A 9,128-nucleotide genomic window follows, 5' to 3' on the forward strand; every position below is an offset into this window, starting at 1 on the left:
CCCAGGACAAGTACAGCACGGGGTTAGATACAGAGTAAAGCTCCCTCTACACTGTCCCCATCAAACACTCCCAGGACAGGTACAGCACGGGGTTAGATACAGAGTAAAGCTTCCTCTACACTGTCCCCATCAAACACTCCCAGGACAGGTACAGCACGGGGTCAGATACAGAGTGAAGCTCCCTCTACACTGTCCCCATCAAACACTCCCAGGACAGGTACAGCATGGGGTTAGATACAGAGTAAAGCTCCCTCTACACTGTCCCCATCAAACACTCCCAGGACAGGTACAGCACAGGGTCAGATACAGAGTGAAGCTCCCTCTACACTGTCCCCATCAAACACTCCCAGGACAGGTGCAGCACGGGGTTAGATACAGAGTAAAGCTCCCTCTGCACTGTCCCCATCAAACACTCCCAGGACAGGTACAGCACGGGGTCAGATACAGAGTGAAGCTCCCTCTACACAGTCCCCATCAAACACTCCCAGGACAGGTACAGCACGGGGTTAGATACAGAGTAAAGCTCCCTTTACACTGTCCCCATCAAACACTCCCAGGACAGGTACAGCACGGGGTTAGATACAGAGTAAAGCTCCCTCTGCACTGTCCCCATCAAACACTCCCAGGACAGGTACAGCACGGGGTTAGATACAGAGTAAAGCTCCCTCTACACTGTCCCCATCAAACACTCCCAGGACAGGCACAGCACGGGGTTAGATACAGAGTAAAGCTCCCTCTACACTGTCCCCATCAAACACTCCCAGGACAGGTACAGCACGGGGTCAGATACAGAGTGAAGCTCACTCGACACTGTCCCCCATCAAACACTCCCAGGACAGGTACAGCACGGGGTTAGATACAGAGTAAAGCTCCCTCTACACTGTCCCCATCAAACACTCCCAGGGACAGGTACAGCACGGGGTTAGATACAGAGTAAAGCTCCCTCTACACTGTCCCCATCAAACACTCCCAGGACAGGTACAGCACGGGATTAGATACAGAGTAAAGCTCCCTCTACACTGTCCCCATCAAACACTCCCAGGACAGGTACAGCACGGGGTGAGATACAGAGTAAAGCTCCCTCTACACTGTCCCCATCAAACACTCCCAGGACAGGTACAGCACGGGGTTAGATACAGAGTAAAGCTCCCTCTACACTGTCCCCATCAAACACTCCAGGACAGGTACAGCACGGGGTTAGATACAGAGTAAAGCTCCCTCTACACTGTCCCCATCAAACAATCCCAGGACAGGTACAGCACGGGGTCAGATACAGAGTAAAGCTCCCTCTACACTGTCCCCATCAAACACTCCCAGGACTGGTAGAGCACGGAGTTAGATGCAGAGTAAAGCTCCCCCTACACTGTCCCCATCAAACACTCCCAGGACAGGACAGGTACAGCACGGGGTTAGATACAGAGTAAAGCTCCCTCTACACTGTCCCCATCAAACACTCCCAGGACAGGTTACAGCACGGGGTTAGATACAGAGTAAAGCTCCCTCTACACTGTCCCCATCAAACACTCCCAGGACAGGTACAGCACGGGGTCAGATACAGAGTAAAGCTCCCTCTACACTGTCCCCATCAAACACTCCCAGGACAGGTACAGCACGGGGTTAGATGCAGAGTAAAGCTCCCTCTACACTGTCCCCATCAAACACTCCAGGACAGGTACAGCACGGGGTTAGATGCAGAGTAAAGCTCCCACTACACTGTCCCCATCAAACACTCCCAGGACAGGTACAGCACGGGGTCAGATACAGAGTAAAGCTCCCTCTACACTGTCCCCATCAAACACTCCCAGGACAGGTACAGCACGGGGTTAGATGCAGAGTAAAGCTCCCTCTACACTGTCCCCATCAAACACTCCCAGGACAGGTACAGCACAGGGTTAGATACAGATTGAAGCCACTCACCAGGACGCCACTTTGATGAGCTTTTTGAGCAGCCGGGCCCGCCTCTCCAGATCGGGGCACAAGCAGATCTCGCTGGCCGCCCAGTACTGGACCTCATTGAACCTCCGCAGATACCTGGCCAGGTTGGCTGTGGTTCCGTGTCCGACGATCGCTTCCCAAAGCTGTAGCGCACCAGCTCGATCTGCGGAGAAGAGGAAGATTACTGACCCTCCCACAGTGCGGAGCTCCCTCAGCACTGACCCTCCCACAGTGCGGCGCTCCCTCAGCACTGACCCTCCCACAGTGCGGCACTCCCTCAGCACTGACCCTCCCACAGTGCGGCGCTCCCTCCGCACTGACCCTCCCACAGTGCGGAGCTCCCTCAGCACTGACCCTCCCACAGTGCGGAGCTCCCTCAGCACTGACCCTCCCACAGTGCGGCACTCCCTCAGCACTGACCCTCCCACAGTGCGGCGCTCCCTCAGCACTGACCCTCCCACAGTGCGGCGCTCCCTCCGCACCGACCCTCCCACAGTGCGGCGCTCCCTCCGCACCGACCCTCCCACAGTGCGGCACTCCCTCAGCACTGACCCTCCCACAGTGCGGCGCTCCCTCAGCACTGACCCTCCACAGTGCGGCGCTCCCTCAGCACTGACCCTCCCACAGTGCGGCGCTCCCTCAGCACTGACCCTCCCACAGTGCGGCACTCCCTCAGCACTGACCCTCCCACAGTGCGGCGCTCCCTCAGCACTGACCCTCCCACAGTGCGGAGCTCCCTCAGCACTGACCCTCCCACAGTGCGGAGCTCCCTCAGCACTGACCCTCCCTCAGTGTGGAGCTCCCTCAGCACTGACCCTCCCACAGTGCGGAGCTCCCTCAGCACTGACCCTCCCACAGTGCGGAGCCCCCTCAGCACTGACCCTCCCACAGTGCGGCGCTCCCTCAGCACTGACCCTCCCACTGTGCGGAGCTCCCTCAGCACTGACCCTCCCACAGTGCGGAGCTCCCTCAGCACCGACCCTCCCACAGTGCGGAGCTCCCTCAGCACCGAGCCTCCCACAGTGCGGCGCTCCCTCAGCACCGCCCCTCCCACAGTGCGGAGCTCCCTCAGCACCGACCCTCCCACAGTGCGGAGCTCCCTCAGCCCTGACCCTCCCACAGTGCGGAGCTCCCTAAGCACTGACCCTCCCACAGTGCGGCGCTCCCTCAGCACTGACCCTCCCACAGTGTGGAGCTCCCTCAACACCGACCCTCCCACAGTGCGGCGCTCCCTCAGCACTGACCCTCCCACAATGCGGAGCTCCCTCAGCACTGACCCTCCCACAGTGCGGAGCTCCCTCAGCACTGACCCTCCCACAGTGCGGCGCTCCCTCAGCACTGACCCTCCCACAGTGCGGAGCTCCCTCAGCACTGACCCTCCCACAGTGCGGAGCTCCCTCAGCACTGACCCTCCCACAGTGCGGAGCTCCCTCAGCACCAACCCTCCGATTTACCTCATGAATGCAGTTGAATAGCTCCCAATCGTAATCTGTCAACTGGTTGCCGAGTTCCTTGGAGCTGAAACCCTCGAGGATCTCATAGGTACCTGTGGTGGGCTGTTTCTGTTGGTGCTGTAGTGTCTGAGGAACATGGAAGGGCCATTAGATCTGGAGTACGACGCAAGTTAGCTGTTGAGTTGGGAGGAATTCGAGGCAGAGTTGGGGTGGGTTCTGGGCAGGGTTGGGGGGGGGGTTCTGGGCAGGGTTGGGGGGGTTCTGGGCAGGGTTGGGGGGGTGTTCTGGGCAGGGTTGGGGGGGGTTCTGGGCAGGGTTGGGGGGGGGGTTCTGGGCAGGGTTGGGGGGGGGTTCTGGGCAGGGTTGGGGGGGGTTCTGGGCAGGGTTGGGGGGGGGGTCTGGGCAGGGTTGGGGGGGGGGGTTCTGGGCAGGGTTGGGGGGGTTCTGGGCAGGGTTGGGGGGGGGTTCTGGGCAGGGTTGGGGGGGGTTCTGGGCAGGGTTGGGGGGGGGGTTCTGGGCAGGGTTGGGGGGGGTTCTGGGCAGGGTTGGGGGGGTGTTCTGGGCAGGGTTGGGGGGGGGTTCTGGGCAGGGTTGGGGGGGGGTTCTGGGCAGGGTTGGGGGGGGGGTTCTGGGCAGGGTTGGGGGGGGTTCTGGGCAGGGTTGGGGGGGGGGGTTCTGGGCAGGGTTGGGGGGGGGGGTTCTGGGCAGGGTTGGGGGGGGTTCTGGGCAGGGTTGGGGGGGGGTTCTGGGCAGGGTTGGGGGGGTTCTGGGCAGGGTTGGGGGGGGGTTCTGGGCAGGGTTGGGGGGGGGTTCTGGGCAGGGTTGGGGGGGGGGTTCTGGGCAGGGTTGGGGGGGGGTTCTGGGCAGGGTTGGGAGGGGGTTCTGGGCAGGGTTGGGGGGGGGGTTCTGGGCAGGGTTGGGGGGGGGTTCTGGGCAGGGTTGGGGGGGGTTCTGGGCAGGGTTGGGGGGGGGGTTCTGGGCAGGGTTGGGGGGGTGGGTTCTGGGCAGGGTTGGGGGGGGTTCTGGGCAGGGTTGGGGGGGGTTCTGGGCAGGGTTGGGGGGGGTTCTGGGCAGGGTTGGGTTAGGGTTAGGGTTAGGGTTTGGGTTAGGGTTAGGGTTAGGGTTAGGGTTAGGGTTAGGGTTAGGGTTAGGGTTAGGGTTAGGGTTAGTGTTGGGGTTGGGGTGAGTTCTGGGCAGGGTTGGGGGGGTTCTGGGCAGGGTTGGGGGGGGTTAGGGTTAGGGTTAGGGTTAGTGTTGAGTTGGGGTTAGGGTTAGGGTTAGGGTTAGTGTTGGGGTTGGGGTGAGTTCTGGGCAGGGTTGGGGGGGTTCTGGGCAGGGTTAGGGTTAGGGTTAGGGTTAGGGTTGGGCCGAGTTCTGGGCAGGGTTGGGGGGGGTTCTGGGCAGGGTTGGGGTGAGTTCTGGGCAGGGTTGGGGGGGTTCTAGGCAGGGTTAGGGGGGGTTCTGGGCAGGGTTGGGGGGGTTCTGGGCAGGGTTGGGGGGGTTCTGGGCAGGGTTGGGGGGGGGTTCTGGGCAGGGTTGGGGGGGTTCTGGGCAGGGTTGGGGGGGAGTTCTGGGCAGGGTTGGGGGGGGTTCTGGGCAGGGTTGGGGGGGTTCTGGGCAGGGTTGGGCCGAGTTCTGGGCAGGGTTGGGGTGAGTTCTGGGCAGGGTTGGGGTGAGTTCTGGGTTAGGGTTAGGGTTAGGGTTAGGGTTAGGGTTAGGGTTAGGGTGAGTTCTGGGCAGGGTTGGGGGGGGTTCTGGGCAGGGTTGGGGGGGGGTTCTGGGCAGGGTTGGGGGGGGGTTCTGGGGCAGGGTTGGGGGGGTTCTGGGCAGGGTTGGGGGGGTTCTGGGCAGGGTTGGGCCGAGTTCTGGGCAGGGTTGGTGGGGACAAAGTTGATGGAAGTGGGACAGCGAGTGGGAAGTGGTGGCGGGGGTTTCGATTCAGGAGGTATCGGTTTGGGCGGGTTACACCTTGGATTGGCAGGGGTCTGCGTTCAAGTGAACAGGTTAGACGTTAACAACCCCCCCCCCCCCCCCAATCGCCCATCGGCACATTTACCAGTTCTTCCATCTCCGTCCTTGTACAGAAGTACAGACAATCATTGAGACGCATCGACGTGTACACACATCGATCGCACGGCATCAGTTCCACCATCTCTACAAGAGAAACATCAAGATAATCCCGTCGCATCAAAGTCTTCGTAATCCCCCCAGGCCCCCGCCACTTCAGAAATATGTCTACGTCCTCCTTGAATACATTCATGATATATGGGAGAAGCCAGCGTTGGACTGGGGTGAGCTCAGTAAGAAGTATTGACAGTCAGAGAGATCTAGGTGTACAGCTCCACAGGTCACTGAAAGGGGCGACACAGGTGGAGAAGGTAGTCAAGAAGGCCGACGGCATGCTTGCCTTCATTGGCCGGGGCATTGAGTATAAGAATTGGCAAGTCACGTTGCAGCTGTATAGAACCTTAGTTAGGCCACACTTGGAGTACAGTGTTCAATTCTGGTCGCCACACTACCAGAAGGATGTGGAGGCTTTAGAGAGGGTGCAGAAGAGATTTACCAGGATGTTGCCTGGTATGGAGGGCATTAGCTATGAGGAGCGGTTGAATAAACTCGGTTTGTTCTCACTGGAACGAAGGAGGTTGAGGGGCGACCTGATAGAGGTATACAAAATTATGAGGGGCATAGACAGAGTGGATAGTCAGAGGCTTTTCCCCGGGGTAGAGGGGTCAATTACTAGGGGGCATAGGTTTAAGGTGCGAGGGGCAAGGTTTAGAGTAGATGTACGAGGCAAGTTTTTTACACAGAGGGTAGTGGGTGCCTGGAACTCGCTGCCGGAGGAGGTGGTGGAAGCAGGGACGATAGTGACATTTAAGGGGCATCTTGACAAATACATGAATAGGATGGGAATAGAGGGATACGGACCCAGGAAGTGTAGAAGATTGTAGTTTAGTCGGGCAGCATGGTCGGCACGGGCTTGGAGGGCCGAAGGGGCCTGTTCCTGTGCTGTACTTGTCTTTGTTCTTTGGGGTGGGGGCCCGATGCGAATAGTGGCTGCGATAGTATCAGAAACCCCGATATTTTAATTTTAGTTTTGTACGCTTGTGAGCAAACAGCAATTATTATTTAAATGACAAAATATTAAAACATGCCGCTGTGCAGAGAGACCTGGGTGTGCTAGTGCATGAGTCGCAAAAAGTTGGTTTGCAGGTGCAGCAGGTGATTAAGGCGGCAAATGGAGTTTTGTCCTTCATTGCTAGAGGGATGGAGTTTAAGACTAGGGAGGTTATGCTGCAATTGTATGAGGTGTTAGTGAGGCCACGTCTGGAGTATTGTGTTCAGTTTTGGTCTCCTTACCTGAGAAAGGACGTTCTGGCGCTGGAGGGTGTGCAGAGGAGATTCACTAGGTTAATCCCAGAGCTGAAGGGGTTGGATTACGAGGAGGAGGTTGAGTAGACTGGGATTGTACTCGTTGGAATTTAGGAGGATGCGGGGGGGATCTTATAGAAACATTCTGAAGGGGATAGATAGGATAGATGCGGGCAGGTTGTTTCCACTGGCGGGTGAAAGCAGAACTAGGGGGCATAGCCTCAAAATAAGGGGAAGTAGATTTAGGACTGAGTTTAGGAGGAACTTCTTCACCCAAAGGGTTTTGAATCTATGGAATTCCTTGCCCAGTGAAGCAGTAGAGGCTCCTTCATTCAATGTTTTTAAGATAAAGATAGATCGTTTTTTGAAGAATAAAGGGATTAAGGGTTATGGTGTTCGGGCCGGAAAGTGGAGCTGAGTCCACAAAAGATCAGCCACGATCTCATTGAACGGTGGAGCAGGCTCGAGGGGACAGATGGCCTACTCCTGCTCCTAGTGCTGATGACATCGTTGAAGCCATGGGATAAGACACAAAAATTTAGTGAAGGGACGCTCCCATGACAGTCTCTCAAAACAAACATCGTTAATAACACGGCATTAAAACACCTTCACCGTCGCACCTGAAAATGGCTCACAATTACCCCTCAAAACAACGCTAATCGCGCAGTGGGTCCCGGGTTCGACCCCGGCCCTGGGTCACTGTCCGTGTGGAGTTTGCACATTCCCCCCCGTGACTGCGTGGGTCTTGCCCCCACACCTCAAAGATGTGCCGGGGGGGGGGGTGGATTGGGCCGCGCTACAATTGCCCCTTAATTGCCATCTCTACTCCCACTTAAACAACAGAAATACCCTCTCAGCTCGCAATCCACTTGCCAATGCAGTAAGGGGATCGGGGGTTACGGGGAGAAGGCAGGAGAATGGAAGATGAGAAAACACCAGCCCATGATTGAACGGCGGAGCAGACTCGATGGGCCGAGTGGCCTAATTCTGCTCCTGCGTCCTCTGGACTTAGTGCTCAGGGATGTCTGGGTTCCCTACTTTGGAAAGTACCCTGGCTTCAAGAAAGGACCTGACCCCCCTCAGAACCAGTCAGAAACTCTGGCCGTATTACGTCAGAGGAGGCCTCCCGTGTGGCCTTGGCTCACCCTTCCCATTCGCACCATTCTAACATAGGTTAACATCGACCATACAGGGCAGAAGGAAGCCATTCGGCCCCATCGAGTCGGCACCGACCCACTTAAGCTCTCACTGCCCCCCCCCCCCCCCCCCCCCCCTATCCGCGTAACCCAATAGCCCCATCCGACCTTTTTGGACACTAAGGGCAATTTAGCGCGGCCAATCCCACCTGACCCGCGCGTCTTCGGACCGTGGGAGGAAGCCGGAGCACCCGGAGGAAACCCACGCAGACACGGGGAGGACGTGCAGACTCCGCACAGGCAGTGACCCAAGCCGGGAATCGAACCCGGGACCCTGTGGCGCTGCGGAGCAGCTGTGCTAACCGCTGTGAAACCGTGCTGCCCTTTGGAACAGCTTTGGAAAGGGGCCGGCAAGTCTGTCCGCAGAGGGATCTTTACACTGAAGGAAAATGCTTGACTTACGCTCGCAATCGGAAACACGACCAACACCACATTTCTGAAAAATGTCTGATGCCTCAGCTCCTCCCATTAATCACATCCTCTCACCAAACTGCAACACAATGGACCCAATTAAACTGCTCAACAGGGAAGCCCCTCAATCCAAACAAAACTCCACCAGCCCAAACTTTTTAGGGTGCTTTAATTACACTTTAGTCACTATTGTCATTAGAACGGATGGAGGTCGACAAGATTACGAGGGGCGTGGATAGAGTGGATGGGCAAGCACTCTTTCCCAGGGTGGAGGGGTCAGTCACCAGGGGGGCAGAGGTTTAAGGTCCGTGGGGCAAAGTTTAGAGGAGATGTGCGAGGCAGGTGTTTTTACGCAGAGGGTGGTGAGTGTCTGGAACGCGTTGCCAGGGGAGGCTGTGGGAGCAGATACATTAACGGCGTTCAAAAGGCATCTCGACCAACACAGGGATAGGACGGGGATAGAGGGACACGGCACTGGGAAGGGCCGAGGGTTTTGGGCCAAGGACGGTATCAGGGCCAGTACAGGCCTGGAGGGCCGAAGGGCCTGTTCCCCTGCTGTACTGTTCTTTGTACACCACAGGACAGGAACGGTCGATGTGTTTCCGAGTCGGGACGGTGCGTGTGTGTGTGTGTTGGGGGGGGGGGGGGCTCGGAGGGAGGGGGGACATGCAAGCGGCGGGCGTTGGGGGGGGGGGGGTGATTCAGGAGGTGAGTTACACTCCGCAGGATTACCAGCCTCTGACCTGCTCTGGGAGCCGCG

General features: G+C 58.0%; 1 protein-coding gene across 1 annotated transcript in view; it reads right to left on the bottom strand.

Annotated features, from left to right (window-relative positions):
• Positions 1 to 5,544, bottom strand: part of LOC140407064 (rap guanine nucleotide exchange factor 3-like) — a gene marked incomplete at its 3' end in the record, with an annotated part of 28,982 nt that extends 23,438 nt beyond the window's left edge. Inside the window, exons 1-3 of the mRNA XM_072494817.1 lie at positions 5,446 to 5,544; positions 3,390 to 3,515; positions 1,918 to 2,098 (exon numbers count right to left, since the gene is read on the bottom strand). The remainder of the gene's footprint in view (positions 1 to 1,917; positions 2,099 to 3,389; positions 3,516 to 5,445) is intronic.
• Positions 5,545 to 9,128: the final 3,584 nt, after the last annotated feature.

This window comes from Scyliorhinus torazame, unplaced genomic scaffold, assembly GCF_047496885.1.
Source record: "Scyliorhinus torazame isolate Kashiwa2021f unplaced genomic scaffold, sScyTor2.1 scaffold_1124, whole genome shotgun sequence".
Classification (NCBI taxonomy): Eukaryota; Metazoa; Chordata; class Chondrichthyes; order Carcharhiniformes; family Scyliorhinidae; genus Scyliorhinus; species Scyliorhinus torazame.